This window comes from Psittacula echo (genome assembly GCF_963264785.1).
Source record: "Psittacula echo genome assembly, chromosome: 1".
Taxonomy (NCBI): Eukaryota; Metazoa; Chordata; class Aves; order Psittaciformes; family Psittacidae; genus Psittacula; species Psittacula echo.
This window is the reverse complement of record NC_137735.1, coordinates 149650096-149671923: the sequence shown is the minus strand read 5'-3', so window position 1 is coordinate 149671923 and position 21828 is coordinate 149650096. Positions and strand designations below refer to the sequence as shown.

The window sequence follows — 21828 nt, the reverse complement described above, 5'->3', positions numbered from 1 at the left end:
TTTTAGGAGTTGGGGAAAAAATGAACATCCCAGAGAAAATGTCTGCTTTTTGGTATCACAAGCAGTCCTGTTGGTTTTCGCATCCCTCACAGGTGTTTGCGTACAGCTGCCTCTTGCTCACAGCACTTACTGTCCATGTGCCACTCAGCACTTTGCGTGAAGAGAAGGGGCAGGAAAAAACATGAGCATTTCTTTTGTAGCCCATAGGGAAACAACATCATTGCCCACAGTAGTGTTGCAAAGAGAAGTAGGATAAAAGTTATTTGTGGCAAAAGGATAGTTTCTGCAGAATTTCCAGTATTTTATGAGAGGAAGAAATGAGTAAATTTTAACAGGGTGTTTTCAGTGTTCTGATTTGCTTTTAAGTGTACATGTGCTCAGAAGTTTCCATTGACACATCCAGGAAAATACTAAGTACTTGCTACCTTTATTCTGGCAGAATACTTTTTTGGGGGAATTTCTTAAGTCAAGGAAGGGGAAGTAAGAAGGGGAAGGAAGGGAAGAGAGGGGAGAAGGAGAGGAAAGCAACAAAAGAGGAAAAGGGAGAAGAGAGGCAAAAAAGGAAGAATGAAAAGAAATGGAAACTAGTACTCTTTGAAAGAAAGGCATTCAAGACATTGAAGTACTAGACTGCTTTCTGTAAACCAACTGTTAACTAGCATACAGTTGCCTCCTGTTTGGTAAAACTGAAATAATGTCTTTCATGAGTCTTTTATCTTATGCTTTATAGACCTCTTAACCTTGTATCCCACTTGAGATTTGAAGATGTTTCTCTAGGGCTCCAAGGTTTTAGGGACTGTTAATCCAGTAGTATATTCCACTGCCTCTAGCAGTAGCTAGACCCTTTTTGGGTACCAGACTTTCCCTGAGTAGGTACTGTCTATGTCACAACATGGTTCCTAACCTTGATATCAACAAGACAGGGGAGTGAGAGAGCGGTGCCAAACAGCCAGCCAAGGTCAACCCACCACACCTGGGATCTCCAACGGGGTAGGGCTAAGTCTCTTCTGTCATGTACCTCGCATCACTGTTTACACCTGTGGAAAGTGGGCATAACTATCCTGTGGGCAGATTCCATCTACCTGCTCTTGGGATAAATGATGATCCAAGTTGTAGGTGAGTAAATAATCCAACCAGAGAGTGGCAATGTTTCTCAGCCCTGCACCGCTGCCTATGTCCATATTTTAGTTCAGAAGTGTCTGTTGAAAGGAACATTTTTAGAGACTAGACCTGCATTCTGTGTAAACCAAACAGGTAAAAACCCACTACATTTAGATGTCACTTTCCTAATGCCTTTTGTGCCTTTTTTTAATGTGGAAAAAATTTTGTTTGATACACAAACAGTTAAAGCCATTTTCACTAGAAAACATTAACCAAAGAAAACCATTAGCTGCTTTTAGTCCTTAGTCCAATAGTTGTAATTAACTGTCAGGAATTATTAGGGGAGCCCCAAGATTTAAGGGTCTGAAGGTGCTGAATACCTGCTTGTGAATTCAGGATGAGCAAGGGTTTACGAGAAGGCTAGAGTACTGCAGGACAGGATTGTTCTGGTTTTATGCACTTTGTGTTTTTACCTATGAATTTAAACACAAGATTATAGATGTTATGTTCTCTTTAGAAAAAAATGTGACCTGGGTAAAGTAGGTAGCTACAAAGATTGCTCCTTGATTTGAAAAGTTAAAAAAAACCCCAAAAAACAGTGGTAATACATAGCATACAGTAGGTATGCATGTAACCACTAGAGCTCACTGGTGTGCTTCTTACTCTTACTGGGTATGGTTTTTGCAAAGGGAAGAATAATGACTTCTGGAAGTCTTGTCCTCTGGGGAAGATTGCTCTTAAAGACTTCCTAATGAGAGAGGAATAGACCCTATTGTGCTAACTAATGCTGTGTGTGTTTCACTACATTCATCAGTGGAAGGTACCAAAGACTGAAGTCATAGCATCATCTCTACAGTGTTTAGGAACTCAGGTATGTAAGCTCCAAATCCACAAAAAAACAGTATGCTTAGTTTTCAGTGGGACTTCTGACAGCAATAAAATTAAAGTTCACATGTGAGTGAGTATCGGTGGAGAGAACCATACACAAAAACCCCCAGTTGATCAGTGCACGGAAAGCAAATGCTCAGTGACAGAGCAGCAGCTGGGTTGATTTAATAGACGGGAGCTGAAAAAGGAAACCAAAAAGCAAGCTGGAATTTTTGTTCTGTAGCAGGCTCTAGTCTGATCCAATCAGTCTGGGCCACAACCTGCCCAGGCTGCTGTCTTCCTTTCAGATTTGGGAGAAGTATCTGGGATCAGATGACTTACAGCTTGCTTCCTACTCTCAAGTGTCATGAGTACCCCATGGTTCCTCTCCTGTTGCACAGTTGAATGCATGCCCATGATGTGACAGCTGGATACTCAGTCCCGTGCTGGTGCACGAGTGGGATGCTGGCCATGTGACTGGAGGATGCATATATATATATCATGGTGCATGGATATTGCATGTATGTTATGTGCTAAAGTTGTATCCAGCCTCGTGCTGCTGGATGCATGCCATTGTGTGGTATGGTAGTGGTGGTTCTGCCCTGTGACAGGAGGTGTGCATGTGTGTGAAGGGCTGGAGAAAAGTCTTTGGAGTGCTTCTGGCCACAAGAACACAAGTGCCAGGAGGTAAGGGGGAATCCCAGCATGTAGCCCTTGAAAGACGCAATTGGACCTGTCTCTACAGGAAAGTCTGGGTACTTCTGACCAAAGAGTTATTGATAACCTTGACTAAAGTAAAAAGATGCCCATCTCTTAAGAAAAGGGAATATATGCCATAGGTGCATTTTCTAGCATCACTTCTATATTGTGGAGCTTTGAGGAAAACTCTGTAATTACAGCTCCTGGATGCTAGCTCTGATCTCAGCAATGTGACCATCAACCATGAATGGCTTGATTGATTCTCTGGAATTATATTGCTGAGACATAGCCTGACCGCGAAGATAAAACAGAATATCTAGGTATGCTAGGAAAAGTTTTGTTTCCTTGCCTAGAGGAAAACTAATTGACTACTGATTTTAAGGTGTTATTGATGCAACAGGGTGCTCCATTCAAACATCACTATTTCCCTGATAAACGGAAAAAAGCCAAAAACCAGTGGATTTCAAAGCATGTAATACTTCAAGGGAAACTTCTTTCCAACGGAACTTCTGACCTTTTTGTAAATATCTTGTTCATACCCAGTGATTACAGTGATACTTTTCAGCTTAAAAAATGTCTCTCACATACAATTTTGGGTTGAGGTTTTTTCCCAATAAAAGTATGGCTGTTCTGGAAGTTTGGTCAGGGCAAGTGCATAAACTTGCACTCTTGGGATTTACAGTAGTACCTCCACTGCGGTTTCATGTCACCAAACAGAGGAAATAGCTTGTTTTCTGACCTCTGTACCAAAATTTCCATGTGGAATGTGAAGATGTTTACATACTGTGAGCATGATTTTCAGACAGGGGGTTCTCATATCAAGAGCACAGCTCCAAACCTTTAATATTTAGATTCTGCTCAGCTGTGGTATTTTGCGTCTCAGTGTTGTAGACATGCCACCGGGGATCAAAGTAATGCTGTAGAGATCCCACTTTCTTAGTAAAGCAGGCATGTGCCAGCCATCTGTTGTATCTGCTGATAGAAAACAGCAGTAAAGTTTCTCAAAGTTTTGCCAAGAAGAAGAAGGGGGGATTTATTGCTCAGCAGAGATGAGTTACAAGGCACCTTGTAGTGTAAGCTACATCTGGTTTCCATAGTAATTTACATGGTATATGTGTAAACTACACAATTATTCTTCTTACACAGCGGTGTAAAGCTGTGTTAAATAAACCATTCTTCAAGCTTTTCGTTGTTTACCCTTTCTATAAATATTCTAATACATATTTAACAAAAAAAAAAAAAAAAGCTTAAGTAATAAAGTACTTTCACTGCTTTTACAATAGTAGCTGCCTTGTACAACATAACTGTTGAAAAGCACTGGAACTAAAAGGACAACCCAAGCGTCAGGACTGTATTTTGTGAAAATGTACAGGTTTCTCTCCTCATGCGACTAACAGTTTTTCTGAAACATAAAATCCAGGCTGTGTTGCTTTCCTCTTCTTTATGGAAGTGAAAATGTTTTCTGTCAACATCACCTCTATTTCACAGACAGTTTCCAACGTGTGTTCTTAATGGTCTAAAGTTAATGCCATTACAAGTAACACCATGGAGTAAAAAGTAAGAACTAACCATAATGAGAACTAACTGGAAGATTTTTTAATGTATTTGGCTGCTTCTGTTGGTATCACACTTTCCAAAGACCTTTTTTTTGGGTAGCTACAAGTGTGAACGACTTGCTTCTAACCAAGTGAATTGCATACATACAAAACAAATATAAGAAATCACATTCTTCCTAGGGCATGCACATATGTGAGGAGTATGGTGTGATCCAGAGCTTTGAGAACAGTGGTATGTAGTAGGTACTTACATACTGTTGAACAGAATTTTCAGTGTTGTATACCTTAGCTCAGAACAATGAGTTCCTGATCAATATTTTTAAAGCTTTGAAGAAATTACATCTCAAAACCTTTTTTGTTTTGCCTTCCTGTGGCTTTACACTTGGCTTGCCAGAGTTTATTCTTCTTTTATTTTCCTTTTTGTGTACAAATTCCACCTTTTGAAAGATGCTACTTTACTGCTATTGGTCTCTTTTATTCTGCTGGATTTTTTGTTTTGCTGGGGTTAATTTTTGTTTGCTTTTTTGCTTTTTAACTCTTTCTTTGTGGCCAAACTCTTCACTACATCAGGCTGTAGCCCAGACATGGTGGAAAATGCAGTCACCCAAAATGCACAGCAAAGACCAAGCAGTTGCATTGCAATACTTAGTCTTTCCATAGCAAAACAGAGTGTTCTTTGCAGTGAATTATATGTATGAGATGTACTAGATGTTTGTTGCTGTAGGTGTATGTTTCAGTAAAAGTAGAAGATAGCTTTATTGGTATTTTCTATTATGTATATGGAAGAGACACAAAATCAATCACATTTTGCATAGGTTGTTGAATGCACAGTTAACTGCCCTTTTCCCCTTGTGTTTGGTTTGTGGAGACTGACATTTTGAAATCTGAATTGTAGTAAGATGTGGTTGTAATAGAATATATGTAATAATGTATATAATAATCTAATGAAAGACTGGCTCTTCTTATACAGAATAAAGTTGTGATCCATGTACAAAAAGCACCTGGGCTATGTGTGACATTTTGAGCTGAGCTAATTGTATGAAGTAACAGAAGTCCTGCTCCATGAGTATGTATGCGCTGGGATCAAATGTGTTTTCCCCTTGGGTGGCACCTGGAAGATGATGTGTGTGAGCTAACAATCCTGCAGGGTCTCTGCCTGCATCACCGGTCCTCCCAGTCTCTAATGAGACCTCTCAGCCAGCAGAAGAACGTTCAGAACATGCATCTCTTTCCTTTGCTTACTTCACAGAAGAAAGAGCTAAATAGACAAAAAGAGACGTGTCCTCAAACTTCTGTGAGGCGTGTTCCCATCCCTTCATGCCTCTTCGCTGGACTCTCTCTGATATGTCCATGTCTCTCTTGCACTGGGGGAGCCCAGGGCTGGACACAGCACTCTAGATGTGTATCACCAGTGCTGAGCAGAGGGGAAGGATCACCTCCCTTGACCTGCTGGCAGTGCTCTGCCTGATGCAGCCCAGGAGGCAGTTGGTCTTCTTTGGCACAAGGGCACATTGATGCTTCCCAGTCAACATGGTGTCCACCAGGACCCCAGGTACTTTTCTGCCAAGCTGTTTTGCAGCTGCTTGGCCCCCAGCGTGTACTGGTGTATGAGATTGTTCCTCCCCAGGTGCAGGACTTTGCATTACCCCTTGCTGAATTTCGTGAGATTCCTGTCAACCCATTCCTCCAGCCTGTTGTGGTCCGTTCTGGATTGCAGCATGACCTTCTGGTGTATCAGTCTTTTATTGTCTCAAAACTTGCTGAGAGTGCACTCTGTCACAACGTCCAGGTCACTAACGAAGAAGTTGAACAGTATGAGACCTAGTATCAGCCCCTGAGGTACACCAGTAGTGACTGGTCCCCAGCTGGACTTTGTGCTGTTGTTGATAACCCACTAAGCCTGGCAGTGCAGCACTTATGTAAATCCCACTTTCTCGCTTCTTCCGTGGGGATGTTGTGGGAGACAGTGCTGAAAACCTTACTAAAGTCAGGGTAAACAAAATACTGCTCTCCTATCATCCCCTATGCCAGCCATTAACACAAAAAGGGCCAGTCAGGAACACGAAACTGAGGCTGGCTTGTACAATCACTGTGAAGCAGAAAACGGAAATCTGCCTCAGAAAAAGTAATATAAACAAAGCAAAGACAGTAATACTGTTATTCAGAGGAACTGAGAAGACTTTATCCAGCTATGAACCTGAAATCCACCACTTTATGTGAATTCATAGGCCATTCACTGAAGACCACTTAGCTGGACAAAAATGCTGAGGAGAAGTTATCTGACAAGTCTGTCTGACTTGGAGAAGAGGCACATGCGGCACAGAAATGCCATAGTAAAGGCTTACAAAGATTTGGAGTGGATTTTTTTCAACCAAGTAGCTAGAGAACCCCTGGGTTTTTTTGCATCTAGTATGAAAGTTTGCTTTGTTTTGCAACCAACTGGTAGAACCCAGCTTGTTTGGCCATACAATGAAAAGTGGTCAGTTTCCTTCCAGCTGCTTCAGCACTTGCTGCCATCACTGCCAAATGCTTCAATGAATAACTTAGAGACCAAACATCATTTTCAGAGCTGGTCCCACAAATCCTCTAAAGTTGCACCTTAGCCTGGATAAACAGCTAGCTGAACCCAACCGATCCCAAAGGAAATAAATATGCCTGACATCAAACCTGGCAATCTCCCACTCTCAGGTTTTGGCCCATCACCAAGCAAAACAAGCTCCCCAAACAGCAGCCCACTAATGAGAAGATCTGTCACCAGCTCTGAGCACTGAAGCACAGAAACCAGTAGCAAGAGCAGCAGAGCCAGCCTTCAGAGGAGGCTAGAGGAGGAGAGGGCAGGCTCCTGGACCATCCTGACCATCAGAAAATGAGTTCAGAGTTGGAAAATCTTTTGCTAGCACGGCATGTTGACCATTACTTTGGTTGATTTTTTTAGTTCTTTCTTGTGTTGCTTTTTTGTTGTTGTTTTGGTTGGGGTTTTTTTGTTTGTTTTGTGGTTTTGTTTTTTTTTTTTTGTTTTTTGTTTTGGGTTTCTGGTTTTGGTTTGGTTTGTTTCTTTTTTTTTCTTGGTTTGTTTTGTTGTTTCTTGAGTTTTTTAAATCTTCTTCCTTCCAGTTTTGCAAGAGAACATTTATTGAATGGATATGATCAGATTTCTGTATTGGCAAAGGAGCACAGCTGAAAGCTTATGCCCAGCATGTTGCTTCCCTTCAGTCAGAGCTGTGACATGTCGGTATTAGGTACAGGGTGGAGAAAGTGATACTGTTACTTACAGACAGAAATATCAGGCTTTCCATCATATCAAGAACCACTTGGGTTTCACATTTTTACTTGACAGAACAGCAGCTTTTTTTTGATGGGACAAAGTCCGTGCCTTATCCTGCCCACAAATGGAGTTAATGTTTGAATTGTATCAGTGTGAATATCCTGTTTAGTCAATGGCACCTTTTTAATTGTCCTGTCAAACATTTGCAGTCAAGTAAACTTCAAAACTTTTACAGTTGGTGCCATGATGCCATGTTACTATGATTTGTTTAAGCAGCAATTAGTTGAAACCTAACAGTAGATTACAAGATAAATTGTAATAATCTAAATTACAATTGTATATTATATATATAATATATATAATATAATTGTATATTATATATATATAAATTGTAATAATCTAAATTACAATAAATTACAAGATAAATCATTCCTAAATATTTAGCTTATATAAATAAAACCCTTACTCATAGAATGGTTTGGGTTGGAAGGGACCTTAAAGATTGCCTAGCAGCAAGGTTTTCTCATCCAGTAAAATACAACCAGGCAGTAGAAGGTCATTCAGTTAAATTAGTGGAGAAATATTCAAAAGAGTGAGGAATCTGAAAGTTTGCTGGCAGGAGGGATAGTTATCTGGAGGTATAGAGCTTGCAGTGTCTGCAAGTTCTCATGAAATCTCTGTTTCTCCACCTCTTCCCAACCCCAACAACTCCAATAGAAACTTCTGTCTCAAGGTTTATATATGGTTTTTGTCCCTGCCTGCAAAGGTTGAGGTAACTGCAGTGAGGTAAAGAGCTTTTGGTTTAGAGCAAGTGGTGAAGTGTACCCAGGTTCTTCAGGACTTTTCATTTCCCCAGGCCAGAAGTCTCATATGAAGAGTGGGAAACAGAAGCCAGTTTTGTGAGAGATGGAAAGAAAGGGATGGCCATTTCCCTTTTGAGCAAGTGCTATTGTGAGGTTCTTCCCTCTCTGATTCCTTTATAACCACCTCCCTCTACCCCCATCAGAACAGAAAAGAATGCCCAAAATAACCCTCTCTCCTCTGAGCAGAGTTGTATCACAGTATCACAGTATGTTAGAGATTGGAAGGGACCTCAAAAGATCATCTAGTCCAATCCCCCTGCCAGAGCAGGAACACCTAGATAAGGTTACACAGGAATGTGTCCAGGCGGGTTTTGAATGTCTCCAGAGAAGGAGACTCCACAACCTCCCTGGGCAGCCTGTTCCAATGTTCTGTCACCCTCACTGAGAAGAAGTTTCTTCTCAAGTTTAAGTGGAACCTCTTGTGTTCCAGTTTATACCCATTACCCCTTGTCTTATCATTGTTTGCCATTGAGAAGAGCCTGGCTCCATCCTCATGACACTCCCCCTTTATATATTTATATACACTAATAAGGTCCCCCCGCAGTCTCCTCTTCTCCAAACTATAGAGACCCAGCTCCCTCAGCCTTTCCTCATAAGGGAGATGCTCCACTCCCTTAATCATCTTTGTCGCCCTGCGCTGGACTCTCTCCAGCAGGTCCCTGTCCTTCTTGAACTGAGGGGCCCAGAACTGGACACAATATTCCAGATGCGGTCTCACCAGGGCAGAGTAGAGGGGAAGGAGGACCTCTCTCGACCTACTGACCACCCCCCTTCTAATACACCCCAGGATGCCATTGGCCTTCTCCTGCTCACGCTTTGTGTGATTATTCCATTCAGGAGAGGGGAAGGAAGCAGCCAGTCCACAAGCACTTCCCTAAGCAAGGCGAGACATAGAAAGACTTTTCTTATAACCTGAACAGAATTACTTGAACTGATACTCAATTCTGAGAGTTTGCAATACTGTTTCACACATTATTATTATACCTTGGTAACAAATCTGGTTTTGCTAACCCAGCCACATTCACGGGAGAGTTTACTTTAAATGCACAAGCATCTACTCTGACAATAATCAAGCAGCAGAGATGTTTAAGTGAAGCTTGCTTTTTACCTCTGATTATAGACTTCCTGATAAGCCAGATTTAGTAATAGTAAATTTAAGCTAGTTCTTGCAGTAAAGCCTAAGTTATATTTCTGGCAAACACAAGATGATCTACTGACCACTTTCAATGCATAGAATATATCTGAAAACATTTCTTTGAAAAAGCAAGGAGCCTTGGGATAAAACTTGTACAACTTGCATGTTGAAAACTCAACTATTAACTAAACAGACCCTGCAATATGGAAAATGGACCTAACTGAGGTGCACTGTTCACCTGTTTTCCTTCAGGGGTGTGTTAGTAGCTAACAGATACATCATAATTTTTCTGAAAACTGATTTTTACTACTTTAAAAATCTGCATTTGAAGGCATATGTGGATATTTGCATAGGACCAGCATGATTTGGGCTTGAGAGTTCTTTTCCATACACATTTCCCCAAAGAAACATTTCTAATGAATCTTGTGGTCAGCAAGTTGTGGCATTCCAGTTTCTGCCACCCCTCATTCATATGCATCTCAGTTTATTAGATAAAATTTAAAGGTTATAGCAACAAACTTTTGCATTAAAGTAGTTGACCTTCATGTGGAATTATATTTTTCCTAGACCTCTGCGTGTCTTGTATTGCACAGCTTTCAGATGTGTGGTTTACTGTGTATCTGCATGTTAATGTGTCCAGTTGACTTAATAGGGATTTTTTTTTCACAGGGAAATAGGCAAGATTTTCAAAGGCTACTTAGTGTTTGTAGCAGCCATTCACTCTGAGGAAACTTGCAGGACTTCAGCAGCAGTTCTTTGGTTATGTAATTCACAGTTACAGAAGAACTCATGTTTCATAGATGAGAATTAGTATGGGCTCATGTACTTAATGAGGTTTTAATGTGCTGTAAAAACAAAGTTAAGTCTGTACATATAGCATTATTCACTGGCATTTCCTGATTTTTTACTGTTTAACTGGATACCAGAAGACTCCTTGAAACATTTTTATTAACACAAGTGGGTTTTGTATAGCATTTCCTCTGTTTCTTTAAAAGAAAAAAAAAAAAAAGATTGAAAGGTAGAAAGGATTATGGAAAAAACCCTCACTTTGTTCCTCAGAGTTTTAAAGTTTGAAAATAGTTTTCATGCTGCATAAACTCAATCCCATTGTCTTGACAGCAGTGTGTCTCCACTCCAAGTGGAGCAGAGCCAGAATCTCCTTCCTCTAGCACTGGGGAGGGTCTGGGAGAGTCCTTCTTTGGAGCAGAGCTGAAGAGAGCAGGTTATGTGGCATCTTCCACAGCTGCAGTGCTCCCGAGCTATAGCTGCATGGTCCTGCTTTGGTACATTTTAGGAGATCCACAGGAGGGAGCCCCTATACTGTGTGCACCACCCTAAGCCAGCCAAGGCTATTGGAAGAGTGCCGGGCTCACTTGATTCAGGAGTGCTCGTGTTCCAGTCTGATTTGCCTGAGGGCCTCATGCGCAAAAGCAGCAGAGCACGGGCCTCACCTTTGCACCACAACAGCACCATCCTTAGCTGAGACAGGTCATACCTTGACCAGTGGATTTCCTCACTGGCAAACTGTATGTATGGTTGTTACGATTTCAAAAGTCCCCGGCACAGAATCCTTGCCCAGTCTCTTATGTAATACTCTGTACAACATTTTCACAAAATATGGCACAACAACCACTTGAAGCAGATCACAGAATCACAGAATGGTCTGGGTTTGAAGGGACCTTAAAGGTCATCTAGTTGCAACCCCCCCTACCTCCTACTAGACCGGGTTGCTTAGTGTACAACCTATATTCAGTTCAGCTGCACAGCACACCTAAGTGGCATATCACAGTTGGAAAGGTGACATTGAGCACGTGTCTTACTTTTCTGAGGGTTCCATTTAAAGAGTACACAGCTCCCTGGTCATGTTTCAGAAACGTTTTTTTAATTCAGTGGTGCTCAAAAAAACTTGTTAACATGAACTGTTTAAAACTTGAAGCTTAAAAGCATGACAAACTTAAGTTAACTGGAATTATTCCTAGTGTAAACCTTAATGAACAACAGCAAGATATTTCTGAGGGTGGGACCACGTGTTTGGATGTTTCATTTTTTATTAGAGATCAAATGCTTTGCATCCACATGGCTGCTCCGGCAGTGCCATCAGAAATGCATGTGCCCTATTTGGGTGCAGGTTCTGTTGGTTTCACCAGTATGTCAGAGGAACCATATTCTCACTGATGACTCTCATCTTAGCTGCTTGCCAACACCAGGATAATGAAATTCGATGTCTGCCAATGGTACAGGAACATTTTGCCTTGCTTCCAGTGCCATTCCACAACTGCTTCAGGCAGACTAGCAGCTGACACAGTCCCACCTTCTTTCTCATCCCTGGTCACACATTTCCATTACCTTTCTTGTGCCAGTGCTGATGTGGCTGCTTAGGGAGCTGCTCTGGCTGAAAACTAGCCCAGCAGAATGAAGTGATTAATCTTTAGCTTGATCTGCTCTCTTGGTTAGCTCACACACACATCCATGTCTAAAGAGGGTAGGACTGCAGCAGTGCAATCTTAGGCCACCTTGAGCTGCCCTGGTGCAGTCCCAATACTGCAAACTACAGAAAACGTGGCAAATCAAATCAAAACACAGAAAACACAGTAACAAAGCCCAAACCCCAACCCCAACCAGCAGGAATTCCAGCAGAACCAAACAAAATTGACTCGCTGACTGGTACCACAGGAAGTCCTGCTGCAGATGACAGGGAGGGTTTGACCCACAGGCTGCTGTGCTGAGCGGTGCATTTCTGTGCTCTGTAGTGATGCAGAGAGCAGACCGGGCAGCTCAGACAGGTTTGCAGTATGGGATGTTGTTCTGCTCCAGTGTCTTCCTGAAAGTACTGTGGACACACTCAGCCCAGAGCTATTCACTTCATTTAGTCAATAAAGGCTGCTTTGGGGGACCTGGGGAACATCCAGCAGCCTTCAAGTTAGGGATTGTCAGCACATCTGGGATATATTGAGTGACAAAAGGGACAATTTGGCCTCAGTTTGCAAGAGCAGATTTATTGTCGCTGTGCATCAAGGAATAAATTACATCTCTGATCTCAGCAAAACTCTTTAATTCCAAACAGAGCAGTTATCTCAAAGCAGAGTATAGACTTCTGCTGTCATCAGACTCCTGCTGGTTTTTCATCAAAGGTAAATTTGGGCTTGGGGGGGATCCACACATTCATCTCAGAGGCAAAACTATGCCACTGGCATTTTCTGTAATAAAAATGAGGTTAGGGCCTCTGCAAAACATTCTTCTCGGGAACTTTCAGCTGCTGGCCCTCCCTGTCAGGATTTATACTGACAGAGGAGAGGTCACATTATCCAGAGGAAAAGAAAAAACAGAAGGATGCAGCTTTCCCTAAGTAAACTTCATATCTTTCAGAGTAGGGCTCATTCCTGTAAGTATTTGCAAAGAGTTCATCTGGAAGCTCAACTTGACCCTGACTGTCATAATTCTTCCTAATTTCTTTCATCTTCCTCGAATGGAGGATTACCTTGGTCATGCCAGCACTGCCTTTGTCAGAACATTACTTTTATCTTTCACCAATTTCATCTCCCCAAAACTTTTAATCTAGAAAGTGCCAGGACCATTTCTTAATCCCATTGAAGAAAAGGACAGTATCAGAAGGAGAAAAAAGGAAGACCAGCATGGTTCTTTGCAATGTTCATCATCTGAATCCCTCTAAAGAAGGATTGTGACAAGAAGAAGGTGAAGGCAAAAAGACAGGCTTTGAAGAGTAGGAAGGAATTGGTACACCAGAAGTGGTGAGGAGCAGAAGGAAGACATTTTTGATGAGATGATTTCTCCAAATAACTGTTGCTAAAAGTCAGTGAAATGATCCCAAGTGCAGGGAGCTGTCTGTGTTCACTAGCACATCCCGTGTGCCACAGTGGAATCCAGAGCTTGCCACATTTCTGGAGTGTGACTTTGCTAGCAAACCAGTGCAGAGAAAGCAGAGTCCAGGCCATGTGAAGATGCTTACACCACAAATAGACTCCATCTGCACCCAGGGAGAGAGAAAAAGGCACTTCAAAACTGCAGGTAAATCACACTCTGGCCTGACTGAATTTTCTTCTTCAAGTGCTGGTCTCTCCTCTCTGAGTGTACAGGAAGTCAAGGATGAGCTGGCTTTAAAGAAGATACTTCATTATTTGATTAGTTCTCATGGTTGATGGGAAAATGAACATGAGCCGGCAGTGTGCACTCGCAGCCCAGAAAGCCAACCGTATCCTGGGCTGCATCAAAAGGAGCGTGACCAGCAGGTCAAAGGAGGTGATCCTGCCCCTCTACTCTGCTCTCGTGAGACCTCACTTGGAGTATCAGGGGACTGGAGCACCTCCCGTATGAAGATAGGCTGAGAAAGTTGGGGCTGTTCAGCCTGGAGAAGAGAAGGCTGCGTGGAGACCTCATAGCAGCCTTCCAGTATCTGAAGGGGGCCTACAAGGATGCTGGGGAGGGACTCTTCATCAGGGACTGTAGTGATAGAACAAGAGGTAATGGGCTCAAACTTAAACAGAGGAAGTTTAGATTGGATATAAGGAAGACATTCTTTACTGTAAGGGTGATGAGGCACTGGAATGGGTTGCCCAGGGAAGTTGTGAATGCTCCATCCCTGGCAGTGTTCAAGGCCAGGTTGGACAGAGCCTTGGGTGACATGGTTTAGTGTGAGGTGTCCCTGCCCATGGCAGATGGGTCAGAACCTGATGATCTTAAGGTGCTTTCCAACCCTAAGTATTCTGATTCTAAGATTAAATGCTGGGGAATACATTGAACCATTCTGGACCTCAGCTCAAAATACTGGACCTTGTGAAACTGGTGCTGTAACTGTGGGATGAAGCTGTGTAGATCCTGCCTATGGAAACAGCCTGAAAGAACAGAAATGTTGTTTGTAGAAGCTGTTCAGTTTCTCATCAGAAACTGGGGATAAGGCAATACTTTCCTGCTTTACTATGAAGATAAATCTATCTTGCTTTGAAAAATTCCAAATATAGTTACAGATGACATAACAATATGAATGCCTGTGGGGTATATGGAAATATTACAGTAATATATACCCTTGTACTGGGGTCTCAGTAGACATATTGGTGTGATTTCAAGTACAACATCAGTGTGATTTCAAGTACAACAGCAAACACACAACTTCCTCTTCAGACACACTGACCAAACATTCTATTTAAATAACAAATTAATTCTTCTTTCATGGTAGTATCTAGAATTTGGTTTGGTCAATGGCAGCCTGTAAAATAAACACAAAATTACTCTGGATATTCACAAATAAACCAGGCATTTGAAAAATCCCTGGAGCAGATGATCAAAGAGAGCAGTGTTAAAAAAGCCTCTTTAACAACTTGTCAGGAAAGAGTTGATTTTTTTTTCCCCAAAAACTTTTTCACCGTAACTTTTAAACACTTGTTTGCTTGGAACACAAGACTAAACACCATTATCTACCAAGCAGTAAATAAAGAAACTCTCTCAGAGGTGCAAACTTTCTGTTACTTGGGTATATGAAAGTGGAAGCATCCCCCTTTGAGACCCTAGAAGGACTCCAGTCTGACAGAAGCTGCTGTAAGATTTCGTAACTTTTGGGGAAGTTCATTGTTTACCTTTTGGGGAGAGATATTTATTATACGGGAGTGCCTGTTAAAGCCAAGACTGAAACACATGGAATCAATAAAGGCCCAATTATGTGACCTTTGCTGTTTGCCACACTTTTAACTTGTGTAAGTTATTGATTACACTTTCATGAGATCATAATCAGAAGGTTGTTCTTTGGTAATGGTGTGCTAGAGGAGCTTTATCCTCAACTTCAAAGCTGTCTTGTGAGGATTAAGAACAAAGGGTTGAAAGTTTGAAGCACAGCCAAAATGAATCTGTGCATTATCCATGTTTACCACCATGCAAGAGATGGATTAGCTTATTCTTCAGCTGTGAACCTTCTCTTGTCACGTCAGATGAGCCAACAGCTCTAAGGTTTGTGTTCATGCTTTTAAGAGTATTCTGTTCAATTAAATGTAGTGTCTGGCAGATCTCCACCGTAACTAGTCTAAATGCTTGTTAGTGCAATCATTTCCCTAATTCTAAAGGTTTTATTGGAATGATTTGACATTCTCTGAAAAGAATTTCAGGCTAATTTATTAATTATAAATAAATCTATCAAGAGCCTGAAACTGCAAACAGTCTATAAACTGTGTGAAGATGCAGGAACAGCTGGCCAAGGTTTTCACTTATTTTTCAAGCTGTGAGGGGAAGAAAATAACCTCACAGCTTACTCTCAGTGTAGCTAGAGCTACATAGATGTGTTGCAGGTGCAGGTAGTAGACCTGTACAGCATTGTTTTGTTAGGAACCAACCTGATGAGACAGTATTTTATTTCTTTTCTCTAAGGAGCAGTAATAATTTCCCCCTTTTCCGTTAGCCTTAGCAAATTCGCATTTTGAACATCCCTGATCATGAAATCTCCACTGTAGAGAGCACTGAATTTCACTGGGTGACATGAGTGAATTAGCCCTTGCTGTGCCATAACAAGAAATAACTTTTTAGGATAATATCTTTTACTGATTTTTAGGATTCCAGAACAATATATTTCATTAAATATTTGAAGATAATAAAGGTTTGTGTATCTTTGACTTTTTTTAATCTGAACTTTGAATGCTGTTTCTGCATTTAATGCTGGTGTATTTTTTGCTCCCTTCAAAGCAGAGATATGTAAGACACAGGAGAAAACAATTTAAAGCAAACTTGTACACCACATATCTAGCTTGATTCATGCTAAGGAATATCATTCCTTGCTAGATATTTTCAAGATGTATTTAACTGTGCATGTTTACCACAACCCTAATGATTTTGTTTCCTTTTAGATTAATTTTCTCAAATGTACCTCTAGTGAAGCAGTAATGAAATACCTTCTAAAAAATTGGTTAAACAAGAAAATGTCTAAATAGGGGGAGTTGTGCTCTCTTGTTTTCTCTTTTGTTTCCAAACAAAGCAAGGTAGAGAAGGAGTGAGAAACTCCAAGAAGACTTTCTTCAATGAGAAGCTGTAAATTTGTTGTGACTGTTTTTTAAGAAATCCTGCATGCCACAGGCTTTTGTATCAGTGTACTTGTACTTATCTGGAAATTGCTGTAGATCTGTTTGCCTGTAAGCTGCTTTCTAAGGGTATAACCTCATGGAATGGCCTCACTGTCCCCATTGCAGACACTTACTGCATCAAGGCATTGACTCCGGTCTAAACCAAACCTGTATTTTCATTAGCGGGCTAAGGATGGACAGGAATATACAGTAGGCATTTATTTGGCCCACTGTTTCAGGTAGCCTGCCCTTCTGCACATGAGGATGAGTCCCAAAGTTAATGCTCTGTTGGTATACTTGAAGTTTCATTTTCACTCATGTCCCTCTCGAGCCCCACTCTTTCTGCCAAGCCTGTCAGCTTCCAGTCACAGGTTGGTTTCAAATGACGTCGTCAAATCACAGAATCATAGAATCAACCAGGTTGGAAAAGACCTTTAAGATCATCAAGTCCAACCATTACCCCAGAACGGCCAAGACCCCCCACTAAACCATGACCACCACTAAACCATGATGTGAGAGCACTTCCAGAGCTCAAGGTCTGGTGAGAGAAAATACCAGCTCAAAATGACTGAGTAGCTGCCCTGTTTCCTGTCTCTCTCAAAGAGCAGACAACTGCCAGAAACTCAATTGCTAAATGTCTAAAATCTCAATCTATTACTCTATGGCCTCGCCGAGCTTCTTGGCAGTGATTTGTTCATATTCTTTATCTTCAGAGAAATTCTTTTCTCATTACTTGGAGGAAATGCTAATGTATTCTGCAAAGATTTCTGTCCATATCTCCTATGCAAAGCATGCTTGGAAGCCTGCAGTATCACTTTTCAAAATCTAGGGTTCTTTTGATAACAACAAAGAAGTTTCAAGAATTTTCCAGCTTTTAAAATCATTCTGTTGGAAGATTTGATTTGCCATCCACAGTCACATGCCACAGGAGACATTAAGTACCAGTTAGTGATTTTCCATTGGCGAAATCGGAGAGGTTTTGTACCACTCTTCTTATAAAGCCGTTAAACCCATAAGAGGTTATTGTTCAAAGTTGCATGCAGGGATTCACTCCCTTGATAAAAAAGTCTTCCTCCTTGTGCATGGATTTTCTTCAGTTTGCCACAGTTTTCTTAATGTGAAGAAAGCAGGAATAAAGCAGGCTCTGCGGAGTTGTGTGCATTTTGCCACAGCATTGTGTAATTAACACACATGATGTATTTTTATTTGAGATTGCCCATTTCCCTGAGTTCTAATTTGGGTCCTTCTTTTTTAGAAACACCAAAACACCTCTATTTTTCTGTTTGTATGCATTTCTGCTTTTGTTAATCCTGCTGTTTCAGTCCCTTCCCTTAGCAGATGGTACTGGAAAACAGGCAGATTATTCTGTCTTCTGTGTAAATTGGTTTTCTATATCACTTCATATTTTTAAGCATGCCTCCCACTTTGGGAGTACCTCATGAACCTGATGGCAAGTCTATTTGAGTGTCACACTGAGATGCAAACAATGGTTTACCCACTCTGTAACAGGACCAATTAACAGGTAAGGCAAAACTGCCTTCCCTAGCAGAAAAATAAAACCTTGTAGACAGATATTATCTGCTTATCTAAGGAGGCATTGCTATGCTGTTCATTACAGCAGTGTCTAGACTGTACCGTGGTAATAAAATATGCTGCTGACACATATACTCGTACTCTGGCCAGAATCCTTCAATAACCTGGTATGCACAGTATGGCTATGGCCTCCCTCCTTTGTTGAAATTCATTTCATTTTGCTTCATGCTTCATCTTGGAACACAGACGGACCAACTTCTCTGACCTAATACAGTTAATATGTTGGAGAAGCAATGGTCCATGCTGTAAACACCTAACAAACTCATACATTGCCTCACTTTTTGATTTTATTTATTGCATATGCAGCTGTGAGCATCTGCTATAGATAATGCAGGCTAGAACCTTCTAGTGTGTACATAGCCAGAAATATCCATGGATCTGGATATATCATCTTTTTTAATTTTTTTTTCTTTAAATGTGGAAAATTTGCATTATGGTATATTTTTCTTTTGATTTATAACAGAATAGAACATTCAGTACTCGTCTCTTCAAAACAATGAGAAGAAACTATAGCTAATTGCTTACATCCAGTTGCAAAGCTAACACACATTCTCTTTTCTTTGTTAGAAAAGCTGCAGATTTCATTAGGTTATTGAGCTAAGGCATACAACAGTTTAGCTTCACTTCAGGTGCTACCATTACTTCTAATCCTGTATCTTTCATGTAAAATGAAGAAAACATAAAACACATTCCTGTGAATGCTATGATTAAATGTGAAACAAAAACACAGTAGACACAATATGGCATCGGAGTGATCTTGTACTGAGTAGTGGAGTTCTGTAGGAATTTAAAGTGTGTATCATTTAAAACCAAACTGCTGACAGATGTTTGCTACAGTACTTGTTAGAGGGCTTCATTATTTTTATAACCTTTTAAATTCCTCTGATTTATAGAAAACAGCCATTAAAAGTCCATAAAAGTTAATCCCAGCCATGGAATTATTCGCCTAAACCAAAATTCCCTCGCTTTGCAGAGGGCTTTGCCCACATGGAGAACTGTTAAAGGGCAGCTGTGCAGGGCTACCTTCTGCCTGAAGGCACCAAGCCCCCAGATTCTTCACACAAGGTCTGCAGGGGTCCTTGCTTCAGTTTCTGAGAGTTTCAAACAAGGTCTTTATACAAGAGTAGAGTGTATTCTTCCTTGGGGGCTTCCTGAAGTCAAGCCAAAACCAAGAAGTCTTTTGTGCAATTGTCAAAGATCAACAATTTATCTCAAACCCTGTTTCCTCTATCACATCTGATAACACTGTTCCTTTAAGATTTAGCTTCAGTACCATATTGTGCTCCTCACATGCCAAACAGTTCATAGATTGGCTTAAAAAAAGAAAACAACAAAAACCAAACAACCTCAGGAGAATGTTTTTATAATGGAAAAGGGATAATAATTATGTATTTTCCCCCTTTATCTCTCAATAATATCCAAGGAAATTTTGCTCTCACTACCAGGTCACTCACAGTGACCACTTACACCACAAATTATGGTAGTCACTAGATCATATTTTAATTACACAGCCCTATCCCTTCAATTAACCATCATGACTAAATTTTGTGCTAGGCTGGAACATGGTAAATATTTCCTGAGAACGTGTTGTTTGTTTTTCAGTCATGATGATTAATGCAAGTTAATTAGCAATCAACTCAAATTACAGCAGGACAATACTGGAGGCTGAATGTAGGGATTGTGTCAAAACAGATTTTTTCCAAATAAATAGGATTTATGGCAGCCAAATCGTTTCAGATTCACAGGTTGGAGGAGTTCAACTACCCTGTTCCACTGTGCAGCCTCTCTAGACTGTTATTTTTGTGTGTAATTTTCATATCAAAACTTAACCAACTCAGACCAGCACACAATTTGCAAACAGACATGGCTTCATAACTTTGAAGTCATGCTAGCTAGCAGAGGTGTTTCAGGTCTTCTTAGATACCACCATTTCAAGAAGTTCAGCTTTTGTCAACTCAGTGGATGTACAAACCTTTGTGCAGAAATGATCAGAGCAGGTATCTCCTCTCATGCAATGTGTGGCTTTCCTGCTGAGCAGCCTGTTGCTTGTGCAATGTCTCTTCCATCTTTTTAACATGTGAGCATAACATATTCCTGCCTCAGGCACTAATGGCTGCTATGCCTCTACTCTGGTTAGAGAATTCCTTCCTTGAAAAGTGGTGACTACTGTAGCTTGCACAGCAATCGGTCCCTTTTCCCACAGCAACCTTTCCTTTTGTCTTTGTCCTTAGGCATCGTTTTGACTTTAGAAAAGGGGATATCAATTCTTTTTCTACAATCAGGGCTCTAGCTCACAAGCTGATCTGCTACAACAGCATGGCTGGAATGGAAATATGGGAATGGAGTTGTTTGGTCTAGTTACCAGTTGTTGTTTACTAGAATAGTAAGAACATAATGTTTTAATATCCCAACCCATTATGACCTGGTTTAGATAGAACCAAACATCAAAGCCAACCAATGAGAAACAGACAGTACAGCATTGACTCACTCACTGTACAATTCTATAGATGTGTGGAAACATATAATTATTTTTCTGAACCAAAGGTTTATTTGAAAACAAAAATGTTCACAATCTGACTTCATGGCTTGTTTTCATATTTTGGCATGGTATATTGTATTGGAAAAAAAGTCTTTAATTAAAAGCAGCCTCTTCAACATTACCCCAGACTTCAATTTTCATCTCCTGTTTTACTGCTTCTTTCCATCTCCTCTCTCCCTCCCACATATACTCCATGTGTTTAACCCACCCTTAAAAACTTCCATCACTTCCTTCCCTATTGTTTTGTGAATCTTCCTCAGAGGTCTCTTTGCTGCACAACATCCTCTGAGTTTGTGCAGAGTGTAGCCCATCCATGCTGTTTGCGGTCTCCTTGCCGTCCTCACAGAGTGAGTGGATGTGCTGCCAGGGCTAATGAAGAATTTCATAATGCCCTTTCTTCCCAGTTCATGAGTGCTTTGCTGGTGTCACCAGGAGATAAAGGGAGATGATCTCTCACACACACTGGCAGGGCTTCTGCTCAAGTTAGTGGAGCACAGAATCACATAAGGGCTGAGACTGATCTGGGACCAGACAGTCTGAGCTTGAGATGATCTAGTCCATGCTCTGCTCAGGCAGGGTCACCAGTACTGTGTTGAGCTGTGTTTTGAATATCTTCACAGGTGGAGGCTCCACAACCACTTTGGGCAATTTGTCACCCACACAGTATAAAGGTGTTTTCTCAGGTTCAGGTGGAGTTTTCCGTATTGTGTCCCTTGTTTCCTGTATTGTCACTGGACTCAGCTGAGCAGACCCCAGCCCTATCTTCTTTACATTCCCCTTTCAGCTATTCATACATGTTGATTAGACTTCCCCACAGCCTTCTCCTTACTGAATTGTCCCAGCTTTCTCAGCCTCTCCCTATGTGTCACAGACTCCAGTCCCTCAGTCGTCTTTGTGGCCCTTCACAGGTCTCACTCCGGTAAGTCCAAGTCTTCCTTGTACTAGAAAGCCAGGATATCACAGGAGAAAAAACATGGTCTTCTGACTAAGGACATTGATGGCCATCTTGTAGACATACATTAACTACCATTTATCAGCCCAAAGTTCTCATAAAATTTTGGCTTTAATCTCCCTTTATTTCACTATTTTAGCTAAAAAGCAGACATAACAGTACTGTCTACTGCCAGTGAGTTGAAAACAGACTTTTGCCAGTGC

At 41.1% G+C, this 21828-nt stretch overlaps 1 protein-coding gene across 1 annotated transcript in view; it reads left to right on the top strand.

Annotated features, from left to right (window-relative positions):
- Nucleotides 1-21828, top strand: part of WIF1 (WNT inhibitory factor 1) — a gene marked incomplete at both ends in the record, with an annotated part of 43359 nt that overhangs the window by 2146 nt on the left and 19385 nt on the right. The window lies entirely within an intron of this gene.